Source organism: Amia ocellicauda, unplaced genomic scaffold (assembly GCF_036373705.1).
Source record: "Amia ocellicauda isolate fAmiCal2 unplaced genomic scaffold, fAmiCal2.hap1 HAP1_SCAFFOLD_40, whole genome shotgun sequence".
Lineage (NCBI taxonomy): Eukaryota > Metazoa > Chordata > Actinopteri > Amiiformes > Amiidae > Amia > Amia ocellicauda.
In genome coordinates, this window is record NW_027102973.1 from 302,346 (window position 1) to 324,055 (window position 21,710).

General features: G+C 39.9%; 1 non-coding gene across 1 annotated transcript; it reads left to right on the forward strand.

Annotated features, from left to right (window-relative positions):
• Positions 1 to 3,052: 3,052 nt before the first annotated feature.
• LOC136734562 (U5 spliceosomal RNA) lies at positions 3,053 to 3,167 on the forward strand. The gene has a single exon (XR_010810538.1). It is a non-coding gene; the product is annotated as a U5 spliceosomal RNA (small nuclear RNA).
• The last annotated feature ends 18,543 nt before the right edge of the window (positions 3,168 to 21,710 follow it).

The following is a 21,710-nucleotide window of genomic DNA, read 5'->3' on the forward strand; positions in this document are numbered from 1 at the left end:
TTTGTTCTTTTTTGTAGCTAATTATTGTTGCATGGATTCAAAGAAACCTATGGTGTGATTTGATTGTATTGCATCAATACATTTCAGATTTTGTTCAATGATTCCACTGTGTCTGTAGTATTCTCTCTACTAGTCCTTTTACAGTGATGTATTTATGTGTAGTACCATAATGAAACATGTATCACATATTTTGTACTACAATATTTAATGATTGTACGAACAACTACACAGTGAAACTATCGGTATCTTCTGTGTGGGTGATCTAAATAAATGTTACTATGGTATTTCATGATAAATGAATTATTTGAACCAACAAGTCTGCAAGTGCAAGGTTTCTTTAAAGATATGAATGCACAATGCAATGTTTTGAACATTGGACAGCCTGTGTTACAAGTGATGACCGTTTTGAGTTTTGTGTCTAGTTTTGAAAAATGACATCAAGGTTCTGAAATTAGTGACAAAGTGATTGTAAAAAACTGTATATTCATCCTATTTAATGTGCTCTTTTAAAATGTACTTTTCTTTTTTATGTTGCCATTTCTGTTCTACCAATGTTGTTAGCCAAAGATTGACAGAGTACATCTCATACACACAGGCCAGACAGCAAGGATTTCTTTTTGAAATTCAATTACAAATGCTGCATGAATTCATCAATACGATTAGAGCTCCTGAAAACTCACTCTACAGCATCTCATTAGCAGTGAAAAGAAACCAAGAAAGTTGGGACAGTCGACTGTTTACCACTATGTAACATCACCTTTTCTTTTAATAACACTTATTAAGCACTTGGGCACTGAAGACACCACTTGGTTAAGTTTAGCAAGTGGGATTTCCCCCCATTCATCCATTATGCATTTCCTCAGCTGCGCAACTGCACAGGGCCTTCGTTGTCTTAATTTGCACTTCATAGTGCGCCACACATTCTCAATTCGGAGACAGGTCAGGACTGCAGGCAGGCCATGCTAGCACCCGCACTCTCTGCCTTCGCAACCATGCGCTTGTAATCTGGGCAGAATGTGGTTTGGCGTTATCCTGCTGAAAAATGCAGGGACGTCCCTGGAAAAGATGATGTCTGGATGGCAGCATATGTTGCTCCAAAATGTGTACATCTCTTTCTGCAAAAATGGTGCCCTCACAGATGTGCGAGTTACATGACAGACAGACACTCATACACACTGTCACACCCACACACACACACACACTTTCACAGACAGACACACGCACACACACACACACACACACACACACTTTCACAGACACACACACACACACACACACTTTCACACAGAGACAGACACACACACACTTACATACATACATACATACATACATACAGTGAGGGAAAAAAGTATTTGATCCCCTGCTGATTTTGTGCGTTTGCCCACTCACAAAGAAATGATCAGTCTATAATTTTAATGGTAGGTGTATTTTAACAGTGAGAGACAGAATAACAGCCAAAAAATCCAGAAAAACGCATTTCAAAAAAGTTATAAATTGATTTGCATGTTAATGAGGGAAATAAGTATTTGATCCCCTATCAATCAGCAAGATTTCTGGCTCCCAGGTGTCTTTCATACAGGTAACGAGCTGAGATTAGGTGCTCTCTCTTAAAGGGAGTGCTCCTAATCTCAGCTCGTTACCTGTATAAAAGACACCTGTCCACAGAAGCAATCAATCAATCAATCAGATTCCAAACTCTCCACCATGGCCAAGACCAAAGAGCTGTCCAAGGATGTCAGGGACAAGATTGTAGACCTACACAAGGCTGGAATGGGCTACAAGACCATCACCAAGCAGCTTGGTGAGAAGGTGACAACAGTTGGTGCGATTATTCGCAAATGGAAGAAACACAAAATAACTGTCAGTCTCCCTCAGTCTGGGGCTCCATGCAAGATCTCACCTCGTGGAGTTTCAATGATCATGAGAACGGTGAGGAATCAGCCCAGAACTACATGGGAGGATCTTGTTAATGATCTCAAGGTAGCTGGGACCATAGTCACCAAGAAAACAATTGGTAACACACTACGCCATGAAGGACTGAAATCCTGCAGCGCCCGCAAGGTCCCCCTGCTCAAGAAAGCACATGTACAGGCCCGTCTGAAGTTTGCCAATGAACATCTGAATGATTCAGAGGAGAACTGGGTGAAAGTGGTCTCAGATGAGACCAAAATCAAGCTCTTTGCCATCAACTCAACTCGCCGTGTTTGGAGGAGGAGGAATGACCCCAAGAACACCATTCCCACCATCAAACAAGGAGGTGGAAACATTATGCTTTGGGGCTGTTTTTCTGCTAAGGGGACAGGACAACTGCACCGCATCAAAGGGACGATGGACGGGGCCATGTACCGTCAAATCATGGGTGAGAACCTCCTTCCCTAAGCCAGGGCATTGAAAATGGGTCAAATACTTATTTCCCTCATTAACATGCAAATCAATTTATAACGTTTTTGAAATGCATTTTTCTGGATTTTGTGGCTGTTATTCTGTCTCTCACTGTTAAAATACACCTACCATTAAAATTATAGACTGATCATTTCTTTGTCAGTGGGCAAACGTACAAAATCAGCAGGGGATCAAATACTTTTTTCCCCCACTGTACATACATATATATGGAAAAGAAACATTACAAGTATAAATCACAATAAGATGTAATAAAGTACAGATAAACAAAATGTAATAAAATGTGATCTTTTTGAAAATGCAGGGACGTCACTGGAAAAGATGATGTCTGGATGGCAGCATATGTTGCTCCAAAATGTGTACATCTCTTCTGCAAAAATGGTGCCCTCACAGATGTGCGAGTTACATGACAGACAGACAGACAGACACTCACACACACACACTTTCACAGACAGACATACACACACACACACACACTCACTTTCACACAGAGACAGGCACACACACACACACATACATACATACATACATATGGAAAAGAAACAATACATTTATAAATCACAATAAGATGTAATAAAGTACAGAAAAACTAAATGTAAGAAAATGTGATCTTTAATACACACAAATATGTATGGCTGGTCGGATGCGTCTTGGACTTGGGTTCCTCTTCATTACGTATAACGCTTTTGCCTTTTGCTAAAGCTTTCCGTGGAGGGGATCGTGGGTGAGTTTGTACCATTTTTGGGAGGATCTGCCTTGTTGGGGCGGAGCTGTGATCCAGGTGAACAGCAGATCGGGCATAGGTGGGCATGTGGGCAGAGGAGTAGGAAGGCCGGTCAAGCAAATAAGCTTGCTAAGGTACACAGCAGCAGCAAGCAGCCCCCACATCCAGCCAGCCAGCCAGTCTGGCTGGCAGTGACTGAGTGGTTGACAGACGGCAAGCAACGGAATGTACGTGCTCTGTGATGTCATAGCAGTCAGCTGAGAGAGGCTCGTGATGTCATCGCTGAGCTGGCTGGCTGGCTGGTTCTGTGTGTGTGTGTGTGTGTGTGTGTGTCTATGTCTGTCTGTTTTTCTGTTTGTCAGTCTGTCTGTCTGTCTCTCTCTCTCCCTCTCAATTCTATTCATTTGTATTGTCAAAGCAATTGGACATACATACATACATACATATATATATATATATATATATATATGTAGCGTAAGGTACACATTTAAATTTCAATTAAAGAAGTGAATTCATAGTATCACCTTATCACGAATCCTGGAGTCTTGTAGAACTCAATTTCTGTAATCATTGGACGCAGACACCAATTCCAAAGATATAAATTGTCAAATTTATTTAAAAACAAAGACTAAATGTAGCACTATACTAATTATACAAAAGGGAAAAACTAATTAAAATTCAACTCTAGATCAACAAATCAAAGACAAATCACTTCCGTGACCAAATCAAAGACCATGGGATCACATAGGATAACACACAAATCGTTAAACAAAAAAGGTTATAAACACATTGACTACAATACCGGTTAGTAATTCTAGGAATCACTAAGAAACAGTTGAAAGTGCTAAATTGCAGTTTCAGAAGATGAAAAAAAACTGTAACTGATGGGATATGTAGTACTTTATACTCGAGGGGTCTATGCGATTACACCCTGTTGGTGTTATTAAGAACGCCAAGTACCAGAATGCAGAGCGGGACTGTTTTTTGTGCCGTGACTTGTTGGGGGAAAAAGGCGCAGAAAAAACGGACGAGAAGGTGAAGGTAGTATGGCGGTGATGCACGCGTTGGTGAAGTGGGTAAGCGGGGTCGACAAAGACTCTTACAGCGTGATTCCCACTGCTTGCTTTCGCAATTTTGATTTATTCAGCATTGCTGATGATGACGAAGAGACGACTCGAAACTTCAGAGCAGAGTGGAGAGACACGAACAAACCTCCAAAAGGTGGATGGCCTGTCCATGAAGCGCAGATCATTATGACTGGTAACAATGTTTATTTAAAAAAAAAAAAACATTAAAGTCTTTACATGCTATTTGATATATACAATCACAGTATATTTGAAATGAATGTTTAAGTTATTAATGTGTTGTACTTCTAACATACTCTTATAACATGGTAGATGGTGGTGAGGGCGCTAAAACTCGTCATACTTGACTGGCATTTGTAAGAACGATTTATTGTGTGTTGTGCTTTACAATAAAATCCCCCAAATCACAAAATAAATTAAACCAGATATAATTTAACTTCAGTTTTGATTCAGTGTTGGCTGTTCATCTTAATTTGTATGGTCAAAGCACAGTATTTTTATGACAAATAAATATAATCCCCAAATATCTGTGGACATAATGCAGGGTTTTATTTATTTTATTTTTATTTTAGGAAAAGAAGGCGAACTAAGAAGAAAACTTAATGACCTAACAAAAATGCCCTGTCCTAAAATGAAGAGAGTACCTAAACCAAACAAAAAACTTCAAATTTCAGATGATAGTGACCTTGATGAACCACAGTTACCGGTGAGATAATTACTGCAAACATTAAATAAATGTATTGCAGGATTGTTTTTTTTTAAATCATTTTCATATATATATATATATATATATATTCATTTTAAACTCTTTTTCTCTCTGAATACAGCACAAAATAAGAAAGAAAACCGATGGAGCTTCAAGAATTAGATCCCGTCATATTCTACAGACATTTAAAGAGTCCAGTGAAGTTGTGCTACAGCAAAACGTTAAGCAGCTCGAAAAGGAAAACACAAGACTTAAAAATGAAAACCAATGTCTTCGAAACCGTATGGTTGATGGTGAGTTTTTTTATTTATAGCAAATAATTCCTTACCTTGATAAATGTTATTCTTCAGTAATTTAGATTCCAGAGTAATGTATTATAGTTGATCATACTGAAGTAATCTAGAACCACAATACAGACTCTTAATGTGCACTGTCTAATAGTTTAATAATACTGATTATTAAATAAAGTTTTTCAACATAACTTCATAATCCTACATTAATGACTATATGCATTACATTAGACCTGGTAATTCTTGTATTTTATCTCTTTTATTTTTTTCGTAGCTAATGTTAATGACCCACAAAAAGGTCAGTTTGCCAATAACATAGAGCAAGTCTCTCAAGTATAATTGCAGGCATTGATGGTTTTGTTTTCACTTTGTATTAAATATATTACTAGAAATGATTATCATTTAATACTAAGGTTTTTTTCTCCAGAGATTCCAGACCTTTTGGACAATCTGAAAAAAATTGTAACAAAAGCCACATTTATCAGCAATGAAGACAAAAGTGTGTCACCATCAAGTGGTTCTGACAGCCCCACAGCAAATTGTTCTGAATCTGACAAAGAATCACCAAAACAGGTATAACACTCTTGGTCTACAATATTACAAAGACAAGGTAAAAATATATATATTGAAAACAAATATTGGTTGTAAACAATCTAATGATGCTACATTATCAGTTATATTCATAGTTATAGTTGATAATAAAAATGTAATTGAATTATGGGTGTCACAGATTCACTGACTTTATTATGTCTGTAAATTAATAAACTTAGAATTGAGACATACTGTGGTCTTTAATAACACATTTCTGTAACAAAATCACAGCCTTACTGATAATGTATTCCACTTAACACAATATAAGAATAGTTTGGGGATAAACTTGTTTTTTATTTACCATTGTCTTTTAGGTGGAAATATTCCCAGGCACTGGAGTTTACATTGACAAACTGTCCTGGATCCTTGCAGAGAGGTGCAGCACGAATACGTCATATGCAAGAACCCTGACGGTTGCTGTCTTTGACTTTCCAACATTACTAAAGAGCAATCTTCGTGGTGGTGGCAGCAAGAGAGATCCAACTTCGGAGACATTAAGATCCTCATTGATGTTATTGAGGATCATATACAGCTGCCTTCGGAAGGACACGACGTGTTTCAGTTGCGGGGCTTTGCAGCCCAGCGGGACCCTCTTAATGCCGGACATCAGCTGCCCGAGCCGGTGCGGATGAACGGAGGGACGTTAGACAGCGTTACCTTCCGGGCAGGAGCAGCGAGCGGCAACACCGGGGTGAAAGTGTCGTCTAACACTGTGCCATTAGCCACTAGCTGATTGAGCAGATCAGTGGTTTTTAAGAAGATAACAATGGCAGCAGACTTGATATTTTCACACCCTGCTACCTCCCCAACCGCTAACACACACTGCTCTAGGGGGCAGAACTGCACCGGAGCGATCTTGACTCCATGGCGTCGGGTCAGTTTTTCAAAAGACGCATTCAGGGGGTCCGACCCCCCGACCCAGGAAGAACTACCGGTACTCCCCCCTCCCCTCCCCTGTTCCCCCACAATAAGAAAAGCACTGAAAACAGAAGACAAAATAAACAAACTGAAAAAAGTAAAGCAACAAAAAAACGCAGCCAAAGGACAGAGCTCTCAGCAGCACTCCCGCTCACTGCAGACCCCTCCCACACACTCCCAGCTGAGAGAGAGAGAGAGAGAGAGAGAGAGAGAGAGAGAGAGAGAGAGAGTTAGTGTCTGTCTGTCTCTCTCTCTCTCTCTCTGTAGATGCATCATAGGGAACATATGTAACAATCTCTCTTTTTGTTTACCAAAAATGAGAATGAACGTATTTCAAGTGGGTGTTGCCTTGGTTGGAAACGTTTTAAGATTATTTATGAAGTGTAAAGTGGATTTGTCTCAGTTCTCCGTAGTTTTCAATGTATGTGCCATTCAGTAGCGTTCATGTTACAGATGTGCACTATGCAGTGGTAGGGTCAATAAAATGTCAGTAAAACTTTATTTTAGCAATTATGGAGGGGAAGAACTGCAAATAGCGGGTCCCCACTAATTATCTAACTTACCAACAACGTTTAAAATTAGGTCTTGCGAAGCTGCCAAATAATGCTGTATAATCGTATGTGTCTTCATACACCGGCTGCTATAGTCTGATAGCTTTGATTATATATATATATTTTCTCGTGAACCACAAATGCTATTTGCTTGATTTTTACAGAGTATGTTATAAATACCATTCTTATGAAGCCTGACAAATTGTATGCTGTAATTATGAATATTTTCAAATCATTTGTTTGTTTTTCCTAACATGTTACAAATGTTCCCTATGTGAAAGATGCATTATATCTTAATGACGTCTAAACAATTAAAGATATACAGATTATTATTTTTGGTAAAGTTATAATACATTGCTATTAACTATGTGTGTCAGTAAAAGTTTAAATTTCCTAAAGGATTTTTATTGATCTTGCAAAATAAGTGTTTAGGGAACATTTGTAACATAGTTAGGGTTAGCCACCGGCTAAGGGCAGCGGCTCCGGCTCCAGCACCGTCACCATGTCGCTGGAAAAGCGCTAAGTGAGCTCACAGTGAGCTCAGTGTAATGTCTGCTCTGGTGAGCTCACAGTGTGACCTAGTCGTGAGTTCACGTCTTCACTGGGTAGTCCTTGACAACTTAATTGACTCAAATCTTGGGCTTAATTGGTCAAAATGACCATTGGTTGAAGGTACTCAGGGACTGATGTGTAGAGAGACTTATTAAACCTGCAGGATTGTGGTTTTCCCAGATCAGAATTAACCAGATCACCACAAAGGAACATGGTAGGTGCTATTGCAACACAGATTACATAAATACATTGAAATCCAAGTTTGCAGTGGTCCTTGGGCCATTGTGTGGTGATCCAGATCACTTCAGCAGGAATTTTGCAGTGGTCTGGACTACAACTCTCTCTCTCTCTCTCAATTCAGTGCATTTGAATTGTCAAAGCAATTGGACATGCATACATACATACATACATATACACTCACCTAAAGGATTATTAGGAACACCTGTTCAATTTCTCATTAATGCAATTATCTAACCAACCAATCACATGGCAGTTGCTTCAATGCATTTAGGGGTGTGGTCCTGGTCAAGACAATCTCCTGAACTCCAAACTGAATGTCTGAATGGGAATGAAAGGTGATTTAAGCAATTTTGAGCGTGGCATGGTTGTTGGTGCCAGACGGGCCGGTCTGAGTATTTCACAATCTGCTCAATTACTGGGATTTTCACGCACAACCATTTCTAGGGTTTACAAAGAATGGTGTGAAAAGGGAAAAACATCCAGTATGCGGCAGTCCTGTGGGCGAAAATGCCTTGTTGATGCTAGAGCTCAGAGGAGAATGGGCCGACTCGATTCAAGCTGATAGAAGAGCAACTTTGACTGAAATAACCACTCGCTACAACCGAGGTATGCAGCAAGGCATTTGTGATGCCACAACACGTACAACCTTGAGGCGGATGGGCTACAACAGCAGAAGACCCCACTGGGTACCACTCATCTCCACTACAAATAGGAAAAAGAGGCTGCAATTTGCACAAGCTCACCAAAATTGGACAGTTGAAGACTGGAAAAATGTTGCCTGGTCTGATGAGTCTCGATTTCAGAGTCAGAATTTGGCGTAAACAGAATGAGAACATGGATCCATCATGCCTTGTTACCACTGTGCAGGCTGGTGGTGGTGGTGTAATGGTGTGGGGGATGTTTTCTTGGCACACTTTAGGCCCCTTAGTGCCAATTGGGCATCGTTTAAATGCCACGGCCCGTTGTTTCTGACCATGTCCATCCCTTTATGACCACCATGTACCCATCCTCTGATGGCTACTTCCAGCAGGATAATGCACCATGTCACAAAGGTCGAATCATTTCAAATTGGTTTCTTGAACATGACAATGAGTTCACTGTACTAAACTGGCCCCCACAGTCACCAGATCTCAACCCAATAGAGCATCTTTGGGATGTGGTGTGTAACGTTATGTTGGGTGTATTTGGATAAGAGTATTTGGGCTCTGAGCTGAAGCACGGATCTAAAGAAGACCTCTCCCCCCCAAAGTTATCAGATTTCCTTAGCTCATCAGCTTGGAACTGGTTTGCATCAAAGTGACAGTTTTGGGGAGGATGGCACCGAGAAGAGGCCAAATAGTTTGTTATTCTGCTATGAGATGTCTGGAGAAAGGGGCCTGTGGGTGATAAAAACTCTTTGAAGTGGATGAGAGCCGAAATCCCGACATAGAGCTACGAACCCAGGCCAACCGGCATTTCCAAAAGATGGCATGGATTGACATCAGTCATAAATCCAAAGTCACAAAAGATTAAGTCTGTTTTAGTTACTTGTGATAAATTGTTGATATCCTAAGCGTTGGCATTAGAGTCATTAGGTGATTAATCGAGTACTGTTCTGTTGGGTTGTTACTGAATAGCCAAAACAATGATTACCCAAATGTCCCCATGTGAAGCATTGATTGTTAAGGTACCAGGAACAGAGATTCCTGAATTCCTTGGACGCCTAGGCAGTTTGGACTTTGAAGTAGAGTCGCGTCGAACTCAGTTGGCAAACGACACTACGACGCAACTCGAAAAAGAGTCGATAGAGGTGATGAAAGTTATGGCTAGCTTAGCACTTGCGAGCTCAAGGGTAGTGAACTGGATCATAAGCAAGTTTGAAAAACTGAAAAAGCTAGGAGAAAAGTATGCTAAAGCGAAAGAAGAAAGAGCCAAACGGCATGGAATGGTTTTAGAATTTGAAGGAAAGCTAGATACTTGTGGAAAACAAGTCATTGTGTTGAATGCTGAAAAAGAGGACTTAATTGAACAGAGAGAGCAATTAGGAAATGATTTAAGACAATGTCAAGTTGAATTGGAAACAACTCTGATCCAAGTAAAAGGTCTGCAAAATGACAGATGTAAAGCGGTTGAAAATGAAAGGATAGTTTTGAAGGACCGGGATGTTTTGGAAATGCGTCTTTGCAAAACAGTCAGGGAGAAAGATTTGGGCACTGTAAAAATGGAGATACTCGAAGGCGAGGTCATACATTTAAAAAGGGACAGTGAAGAAATGAGGAGAGTAAATCAGGTGCTTAGGGGAGAACTCAAATCAACTGAAGTTGAAAATGAGCGTCTCAAGCAACAAATAGGGGCCCTGAAAGCTGCCTCTTGGTGGGCTGCAAAGCTGACACCTGACAGCATAAAGGAACAGCCGGAACCGGCCAATGCACGGAGTCGCACACCGTCTCCACATTTAGGCCCCGGGTTGCCTCGTCCTGATCGTACCCCTCCCTGTAGTCTTTCTCCACCCAGGGTAAGAAGCTCGTCGCACAGACGAACTTCCTCTCCCGAGAGTCCAGACCGAAAGGTTAACATGCGCCAGTTGAGAGAACTGGCTAAAGATTGTGAAACCTTTAACCCAGCAGACAAGGAAGGAAATGTGGAAGCGTATATTAAGGACATTAAGTATGCTTTGAGTTTCTATCCTGAGGCTACGGAGAAGGAAAAGGTTCTCCTAATCCGCAAAACTACCTCTCGCCAAGTCCATTCTTGGATGGAGAGGCAAGGGTCCATGGTCTGCGATAGGTTTCAACGCTTGTGCAGAGCATTAGTTAGGGACTATTCCAGGTTCATTGATCCAGTGGCAGCAGTGACTGCCGCACAGCAGATCAAACAGGGTAAGCATGAGTCCCCCCGTGATTACTATGAAAAGCTTAGGAAAACCTATTTTGCGGGTCAAGATCGACCCGGGGCCGAGGAAGAGGTGAGCTTTAAAGGGTTGTTTGTTGCTAATTTGTTCCCAGCGATTAAGGAAATGATCATATTACATGCAGACGCAATGTATATGAACATAGCTGAAATTCGAAAAAATGGCACAGAAAGCTTGTGAAAGCAAGTACAATAGCACTTCTGATCGTAAAGATTCAAGCACCCAAGTACTGGCAAGGCGCTCTGAGAGCCCTATTTCTCCACTGGAGTTAGAGGGGACAGAGATTCAAAGAAGGAAAGAACCTCCCAAGGATGGAATCCAAGACACCCAGGCTTACAATAAAAAAAAGAAATCTGCTCCTAGCCTAGGTGGGTTAACTCAGTCTCTGAGCAATGTTGCAGTTTCTGAGCTACTGCTACGCTTAGCTCTGCTCCCTTTGCCCCCTCTTCCCAAACTGGAAGTTAGTAGCCAGGGTAAAGGGCCGGACTCGCCACCTAAGGAATGACTAGCTCTGGAACCACCCCCTGTCCCCGCCTCTGTGTTTTTGATTGGATGTGAGGAACAGCAGGGGGGTTTCTCTGACACATCAGCCCACTGGGACCTCCCAGTGGGGGAAGTTGCCTGCAGGCAAGCTGAACCTTTGGTGATGTTACTGGGTGATCTGACACAGAGAGGCAGAGCCAAGCAAGTTTACATAGAAGTGACCATTGAGAATGTGTGGGAGTGAGGAGCCTTGTTGGACACTGGGGCTGAAATTTGTTTAATGTCTGCCACCACAATGGGCAACCTGAAACAAATTATGGAAACCTCAGACCAACGACTGAAAGTGGAAGCTTGTAGTGTGAACATTACAAGTTACACAGAGACTAAGGCACAGCTCACTCAAAAGGCATTGTTAGAGTTCACCTTTGGGAAGATTAAGTTGGTTCATCCAGTTTATATTTCCAAATTTGAGTTGAGTTGAGTTGAGTTGAAGTTGATCATTGGTCAGGATCTATTGAACAGGTTGTGGGCTCAAGTTGAATCACCAAAGCCGGTGGAATTGAATGACAGATATGATACAGCCACCAAGGTACAACTTCCCAATGAGACAATTTTTTGTGCATGTCCCTAAAGGGGGCACCGGCTTACCATGTAAGCCAACCATTCGAACCCAGGTCCCTACCAACTATTATAGACATAGTGAAGGTCAGGTGCCTGAATAACACCTGAATTCCCAGTCACCTCCCTCTGTTAATCAACTTCCACCTATTGGTTACCGTCAGTAACCATACTCAATACTGAGTAATACCAATTGTTTTTTTGTTTTAATGTACTAGTGTTATAATATGTAACCTGTATATGTGCTAGTATAGGATTGTCAATTTGATTGGAATACATTCTGCTTAAATAATGAACTATTAGTTTGTTTTCTTTGATTTCTCGGGGTCATGAATGGTGAAGTCCACTGTTGAATTCTGTTACATAACTTTGAGATAAATGCTTAACGTCTTATTTTGTCTTGAAGGGGATAACGTCCTAGTCGACCTCAGTCCCATTCAAGAAAGGGGGTATGTAGCGTTATGTTGGGTGTATTTGGATAAGAGTATTTGGGCTCTGAGCTGAAGCACGGATCTAAAGAAGACCTCTCCCCCCCAAAGTTATCAGATTTCCTTAGCTCATCAGCTTGGAACTGGTTTGCATCAAAGTGACAGTTTTGGGGAGGATGGCACCGAGAAGAGGCCAAATAGTTTGTTATTCTGCTATGAGATGTCTGGAGAAAGGGGCCTGTAGGTGATAAAAACTCTTTGAAGTGGATGAGAGCCGAAATCCCGACATAGAGCTACGAACCCAGGCCAACCGGCATTTCCAAAAGATGGCATGGATTGACATCAGTCATAAATCAAGCCCCCCTCCAATAGGACACTGGGGGCTGAAACCGAAATCCAATCTCAAGAACTCAGGAACCAATCACCTATTGATCTGACAGACTATAAAGGACAAACACGGCCTTTCTTTCTCTCTCTCTCTCACCTGAACCAGTAACTCGCTGCCACAGCTCAACCTGTAGCTCTGTTGCCCGAACCGGAACCAGAAACCAACCAAGTCTTTGCCGGCAACAGAAGAGTTAAACTGGGAGAAGGAGATTGAGCCGTACAAAGAATTCTTTTAAAGGACTTTATTAAATAAAGAACTTTACAGACTGCGCTGCCCGCCTGTGCCCACCTGATCAGTGGAGTTTTACAGCTGGACAAATGACTAAGTCGACTGAATACGAAAGTGTCAGTCATTTAAATAGCTATTTGAGTTTTAAGAAACTTGACCCTTGGAACAAACAGGGCCCTGCTTTCCTCAAAGACTTTGTCTTCAAGTAACTACGGTGGAAACCTGCTTACAAAGAAGATTTTGTGCACAACCTTGGAGCCTTCAAACCAGTGGAAAATCTGTTTGGAAACGACTCTACTTTCGCGAAACCCCAACTTCCAGGTGCATCGACTGAGTGGAAGTTCTTGGACAAAGCCGAACCGGACTGCCTTTGTTCCAAACCACACGGACCTCGTGCCGTGTGCTGTTATCTGAGCCCGAAGGCAGAGAGGCCTCTCTGCGACGAAGTTCAGATAAGTTTAACAGTTTGGAGTTCATGATTCATGACATTTGAGAAATCAATTAGAAATGTTAATCTGTGATTCATAACTCTAGAATGTGTAATATCATTTAGTTTTCTTAAATATAAATGTGTGTTGCATTAAACTGTTTTGTTGATAATTTTAGAAATAAAATCTGTCAACGCCGAGAAATATCTTCTCATTCCTGTTTAACTGTTTAGTCTGAAATTGACACAAGTTAATAGACACCAGATTATAGGTGGCCCTGCCTATCCTTAATCATTGAATAATAATCAGTTAAGGGAAATTGTGGTAACAAGTAATGATAGGATCTTTCTCTCCACCTAAACGTTAATGAGACTGATATATATATATAACGAGAAGTTACCTGACATAAATACTAACCTGCGTAGTTATTTAATGTCTGACTAATAATACTAACAAGAGACTCACCTTCATCTTACTAACTGGTATTGTAGTCAATGTGTTTATAACCTCTTTTGTTTAACGATTTGTGTTATCATATGCGATCCCATGGTCTTTGATTTGGTCACGGAAGTGATTTGTCTTTGATTTGTTGATCTAGAGTTGAATTTTAATTAGTTTTTCCCTTTTGTATAATTAGTGTAGTGCTACATTTAGTCTTTGTTTTGAATAAATTTGACAATTTATATCTTTGGAATTGGTGTCTGCGTCCAATTATTACAGAAATTGAGTTCTACAAGATTCCAGGATTCGTGATAAGGTGATACTATAAATTCACTTCTTTAATTGAAATTTATAAGTGTACCTTACGCTACAGGTGGAACGGGAGCTTCGTGCCCTGGATGTGCATCCCACAAATCTCCATCAACTGCAAGATGCTATCCTATCAATATGGGCCAACATTTCTAAAGAATGCTTTCAGCACCTTGTTGAATCAATGCCACGTAGAATTAAGGCAGTTCTGAAGGCGAAAGGGGGTCAAACACAGTATTAGTATGGTGTTCCTAATAATCCTTTAGGTGAGTGTATATGGAAAAGGAACAATATGTGTACATCTCTGCATATGGTGCCCTAACAGATGTGCAAGTTACATGACAGACAGACACTCACACACACTTTCAAAGACAGACAGACAGACAGACACTCACACACACTTTCACACACTCACTTTCACAGACAGACAGACACAGACACAGACACACTCACTTTCACACAGAGACAGGCACATTTTCACACAGAGACAGACACACAAACACACACAAACAGACACAGACACACATACTTTGACAGACAGACAGACAGACACACACACGCATATTATGGGTCTTTGTTGGGTAGTGAAATGGGTAGCATCAGTCGCAGTGTGGGTAATGTCAGGGAGCCAATCATAGTCCCCGTTATTTGCATATCGTGGCGCAAAGCATTCTGGGAAAAGCAACTAAACACGTTTAGTCATGTATTTGTCCATAGTTTACACATGAGATGAAAGAGACAGTATGACGTATTGAGCACCTGGGATTCCTCATGTGTATGTGAGGGGCAGAGGAACCGGATCCCAAGTGTGCGTCCCAGGTGCTATAGGTTTCAAAGCATGCAGGGGAATAGGCACCCCACCCTGACACCTATAGAAGACTGGATAGGGAGATATAAATAGCAATGGGGAGACTCTTGTACTTGGTGTGGCTCTATCCATATAGTGGGGCCAGCAGCCACTTAGCCGGTGTAGCAATAGAAGCTCAGCCTGGGGAGACTGGATTTAGCATTTCCTCTCCATTTTGATAACTATCCATAATCATTTCTGCAAAATACTTCTATGATACCTATGTATGTTTTTTACTTGTACTATATTATACTATCAAGTATCAGTGTACACATACAATGTGACCTGTTACATTAATACAGAGGCCACGGAAGGCCAGATCACTAATAGCCACTGTCCCCTGATATTACACTTTTTTACAATCACTTTGGCACTCATTTCAGAACCTTGATGTCATTTTTCAAAACTCTAGACACTAAACTCACACCCGATGATCAAAATGCACATTTTTCAAAACTCTAACACTTTTTTACAATTGCTTGGATACAATACACATCAACCTCAGATCATTTGTTCATTGAACTAAAATGACACAACTTAACATCAAAGTATTACCATTTCAAAATGCAATTCACACATTACATCTGAGATCACTGTCTATTCATTTCATTACAAAGATCTAACTATCAATTGATACAGCTGCTCAAAATGATAAGTGACTGTTGCATTACTCTTAATGCATAGTTTTATGGAAACTGACAAACAGTATTCCATGTTTCGATCATGAAAGTTTCAGGATAATGAGATCCATTGACACCAATAACCGAGGAGCATGGTTTCTTAGGGTTACCATAGACTTGACTGTGTCTTCTTGTTTGTGAAGGAACAGGACTGTGTTTTCCTGTCTGGGTTCCCGCAGGCTTAAGTGTGTTTGTAAACTGCAGCGTAGGTTTGACCTACTATTAGAAAAAAAAAAAAAAAGGAGCGCTAATTAATTGTTCAATATCTGATACGCCGGTGATAATATAAAATAACGTGTTTATAGTTTATAGAAGTTTATAGTGTTTATGGTAAATGAAGAAAAGTCATTAAGTTATATACAAGTTCTATAAATGCAAACATTGAAAAGCATGTTTGTTGTTATTCCTATATAGGATTTAGTATTATTTGTGTTTTCTTGTTTTTTGCTATGTTTTCTCCCCTGTCGTTTATTGTTATTTTGCGGGCTTGCACGCCTTGGTTGTTGTGTACAAAACGATACATAGAAAATGGGAAAACGTGTTACTGTGTGGGAACAGCTCTAGTAAGACGGGCGACCCGCCACTTAAAGGTACACATGTAAGGTACATGTATGATAACTATGGAGTGAAGCGGTGCGTTTGACTGGACAATAGGTGACAGAAAATTAAGGTTTCCAGAAGATGGGACTTTTGATTCAGATAGACTTGAGCACCTAAAAACGGTTTTGCAAAATAGGAATACAAAGCATTAAGAAATGAGCTAACCAAAGCTAGCTATCTTAAAACATTTGTTAGAGAAAAGAAAGAAAAGACAACAGGCATAATTCAATCTGAATGCCCCGAAGACAAATTAAAAATATATATATATATGTTTTTCAGTATAAATGACAGTCCTCAAGATACTGAAGGAAAATTACTAGATAAGTAATAAATAAGGGTAGTTTGAGACACTGCAGGTCAATATAACATGCCAACCAAAACCATGGTATCTGAATTTACTATGGATATAAATTAATATGTGTCTCTTTGTATGTTTGTACGTTTTCAGTTTGCGCAAGGTAAATGTCCATATTTTGACTTTTTCATGTACTGTATAGTCCAGAATATGACTAAGAGAGTCATAAGTCACAAATAGTTACAGAATGATAGCTAAAAAACGCCAGTTAAATATGTTGTAATAACAGACCTACAAGAAAGTCAGCATTTAACTGTACACAGAATGCTATTGCAAACAGAAATAATAATACAAAATTAAGTTATTTAAATAGGTCTTACGAATACAGAAGTTAAAAGTAACATGTTAGAAATGGAATTAGAGCCAAATTTAGAAATAGGAATCCGAGGCAACCACAAACATTCGGTGAAGGTTTCTTACATATTGATAAATAGATAACCAGATACTCCAGGAAATTAACGATGTGCTCATTTGGAAGCTATGAGTTCCACAATGAAGAGTTTTTAAATCCCTAGAAATAGATCCCTAAATACAATGTGTAGGTAAGAAATTAACTATTGATCAGTTCAATCTGGATTCGGGAACAGTTCTTCTGAACCTGTACTGGTGTAGATTGGACTTCAATAGGAGGAAGTGACACAATAAAGACATGAGCCGCGCAGGAGGACAGTCTTAGTGCCCACGCAGGTTCTTAGTTGGGGAAATCATTGACTGGACACATTTTTTGAAAATGTGCTTTCCTGAAGTACCTGGACATCATTATTGAGATCAATGAAAAGGCTTATTTTCCAAAGATTAAATACATTCATTAACTACAATAATGTAGTGAAATGTATATAAATAGTAATAATACAAATCGATCAAATATAACTTGCATTTTCTTGTAAGAAATTAGGAATAGGAGAAAGAACAGCTGTTGGGATGCAGTGCGATGTTATCCAAAATTGAAAGCGGTTGAGAAAGGAGAGTTTGTTCTGTGTGAGACAAATGTACTGCCACGAGAGACTCTGATGGTGATTGACTGGAATATGAGGGAAAATAATGAAGTTACTACAGGTATAACTAAAGGTGTAACATAACTAATTTAATGAAACATAGTCATGGCAAGTTATAAAACTGTTTGGAAATAGTCCTTTCACAAACAGAAATACCCTATCAATTAGGAAGAGGGGGGCAGGGGGCAAGGGCCGTATGTGCTCCTCTGCTCCCCCTGTTCGCCTGAGCAGACAAGCAGCCTGAGATGAGAGAGAGAGAGAGAGAGAGAGAGAGAGAGAGAGAGAGAGAAGTCAGAGACAAGGCAGAGACTGTAAGTACGTGTAAGGGTTCATAACTTATTACAAACAGAGCAAGAGTGTAATGAATGGTAATTTACACTGCTTGTATTAATAATGATAATAATATTGATGTTGATACAGACGAATACATCACATACTAGATGACAACCGCATAAAACTAATAATAATGAAAATAGGAATAATAGGAGTATGGAAATAATTTCAAATTATGGTTTATTGGTAAAAAATGAATTGAGAAACAAAGATTAATAACTGCCATCATTTACCCAACTACTATTAACTATGGTGTTGAAGGAGCTGCTGTAATAGTTATTGTAATGTTCTCAGGTATTTAAGTTAGATAAAAGGACAAAGATAAGCACATTGTTTTGAAACTTTGACAACTCCACACAAAAAGAGTATCTACACTAGGAAGTAAAGCTGATTCAATAAACACAGGAGATATGATGCTGCTGACGACAGCTGAGTGCTGTACTGAAATAATTTGATAAATGAGATAAATTGGAATCAAGATTATTATTATTTTGAATTGTCCCTTTACTAGAAACCTTATAGATTGTGCGAATGTCAACTAATGTGATAGAGATGCCTTTTATAAGGACGATCTCTGATGTTGTGTGAACCACACATTGTGTCTTCAGACTGATTTATTCCACATGGCAGATATGCATATTATGAATCGTGTCCTGAAGGAACCGATGTCTGACCCATATGGAGAAGATGCTGGTGTTCTTGTTGAGACACAGTAGGCCGAGGGCGCGGCTTTAAAGACAGCCTCACAGCAACTTGAACAGACCAATGCTGAGGTCCACTACGCTGAAGTGATGCTTGACTCAGTGGAGAAATAAGTTAAAATACTATAATTAAAGGTTTTCCAGATTATAGGAATCTACAATATATTGTGAAACTGCTCAGATGACGTCCGCAGTAGCACATATTCTTCTATTGATAGTTTAATTTATAATGTACTATTAGTGGAGATGTCACATTATTCAAATGAATAGAATGACAGCCATGAAGTCAGAATCAGTCCATTGCCCTTCACTTAAGATTTGTACAATGTATAATGTTTATAAATCAAAACGCAACAAATATATGTACAATACAGTTTACAAACTGAATTTGTAAAAAAGAATGTTTTGCTGACTTTTGTATTCTCTTTGAAGCAACAAAATGTGTGTGTTATGTATGTCGTAACTAGGGTTTGACTTTTATGACCTGGGGCTGGATGAAATTTAATTTGAGATGCACTGTAAAAGCTCCAGGAAATTGCAACTGGCCACTGCACCTTCCATAAGAGAGCTCAAACATTTGCTAATGCATTGGTTGCCTCACAGGCACTCTTTCCCTGGTTTGCCCATGTGGCGCATGGTGTTGGCCACACGGGCAAAGGGGGGATGTGTGCATCAGTCTTTTAAATTGGTTTGCCCCAGGTTTTATAGTAACAGCTTAGCAATATTGTAGAACTTGCCACATTTGTCAAGCTCATAATCCTGCAATATGCAAATAGATTGTGTTCAAAAGCTTAAATGTTGTGGATATGAATATATACTTGTAATAATATATAGGTGTTCTAAATGGGTTGAAGCCTATCCCGTAGGAAGGCTGAAGTAGTAAAAGTAGCAAAAATACAGTTAAGGGATGTTATATGTAGATTTCGCATTCCAGGGAAATTTCCAGTGATAGGAACACTCACTTCACTGGGACAATAGTGCAGGAACTATGCAAAGCCCTGCGAGGTAAACAACATTTTCACTGCCCCATCAGGCTCAGTCAGCTGGAGCAGTGGAGAAACAAAATGGGATATTAAAGAATAAGCTGTCTAATATATGCAAACAAACAGGACTCAAACGTCCAGATCCCCTTCCTATAGTCCTAATGACAATGAAATCGTCAGCAAATTGAGAAAAACAGGTCTTTCTCTGTGTGAGATTATTATGGGATGACTTATGAGACTCTCCATCACTCCTCCATTGTCTGTAAGGGAAATGGACATCCACTTGATGGATGATGCTATGTTGTCTTTTTGTATGGGACTAACACGTGCTTTCGAAGCTGTCCATTCACAGATGAAAGCCGCCCAGACTGAACCATCCCAGCAGGTTTACCACCCCTTCCAGCAAGATGACTGTGTATATCAAAGCACACAAGAGAAAGTCCTCCCAACAGCCCAGGTGGACAGGGCCCTACCAGGTGCTCCTGACCACCCACACAGCTGTGAAGTGCCTAGGAACGACGACATGGATCCACTCCTCACACTGCAAACTTGCCAATCGAGGCGAACAGCACAACCCTGGTGGAGAACAGAGGGATAAAGGAATTGTTCTTCCACATCAGATTTGACATTACTGTATGTATGCAGGCCCTTGTAATTGCTTTTCCAATACTGCCAACTGGTTATTGATGATTGATTTCACATTGTGGTACGAGTATCGAGTGAAATGAGTGCTATCCACCTCAACAACACAGCGATAACATGGAGCCGGCAGGTGATCCAGGTCACAATAGAGGTCAAGCAGTGGGAGGAGGAAGACGTGGTGGTCAAAGGTGTAGCGTAAGGTACACTTATAAAATTCAATTAAATAAGTGAATTTATAGTATCACCTTATCACGAATCCTGGAATCTTGTAGAACTCAATTTCTGTAATAATTGGACGCAGACACCAATTCCAAAGATATAAATTGTCAAATTTATTCAAAAACAAAGACTAAATGTAGCACTACACTAATTATACAAAAGGGAAAAACTAATTAAAATTCAACTCTAGATCAACAAATCAAAGACAAATCACTTCCGTGACCAAATCAAAGACCATGGGATCGCATATGATAACACACAAATCATTAAACAAAAAAGGTTATAAACACATTGACTACAATACCGGTTAGTAAGACGAAGGTGAGTCTCTCATTAGTATTGTTAGTCAGACATTCAATAACTATGCAGGTTAGTATTTATGTCAGGTAACTTCTCGTTATATATATATCAGTCTCATTAACGTTTAGGTGGAGAGAAAGATCCTATCATTACTTGTTACCACAATTTCCCTTAACTGATTATTATTCAATGATTAAGGATAGGCAGGGCCACCTATAATCTGGTGTCTATTCACTTGTGTCAATTTCAGACTAAACAGTTAAACAGGAATGAGAAGATATTTCTCGGCGTTGACAGATTTTATTTCTAAAATTATCAACAAAACAGTTGAATGCAACACACATTTATATTTAAGAAAACTAAATGATATTACACATTCTAGAGTTATGAATCACAGATTAACATTTCTAATTGATTTCTCAAATGTCATGAATCACAAACTCCAAACTGTTAAACTTATGTGAACTTCGTCGCAGAGAGGCCTCTCTGGCTTCGGGCTCAGATAACAGCACACGGCACGAGGTCCGTGTGGTTTGGAACAAAGGCAGTCCGGTTCGGCTTTGTCCAAGAACTTCCACTCAGTCGATGCACCTGGAAGTTGGGGTTTCGCGAATGTAGAGTCTTTTCCAAACAGATTTTCCACTGGTTTGAAGGCTCCAAGGTTGTGCACAAAATCTTCTTTGTAAGCAGGGTTCCACCGTAGTTACTTGAAGACAAAGTCTTTGAGGAAAGCAGGGCCCTGTTCGTTCCAAGGGTCAAGTTTCTTAAGACTCAAATAGCTATTT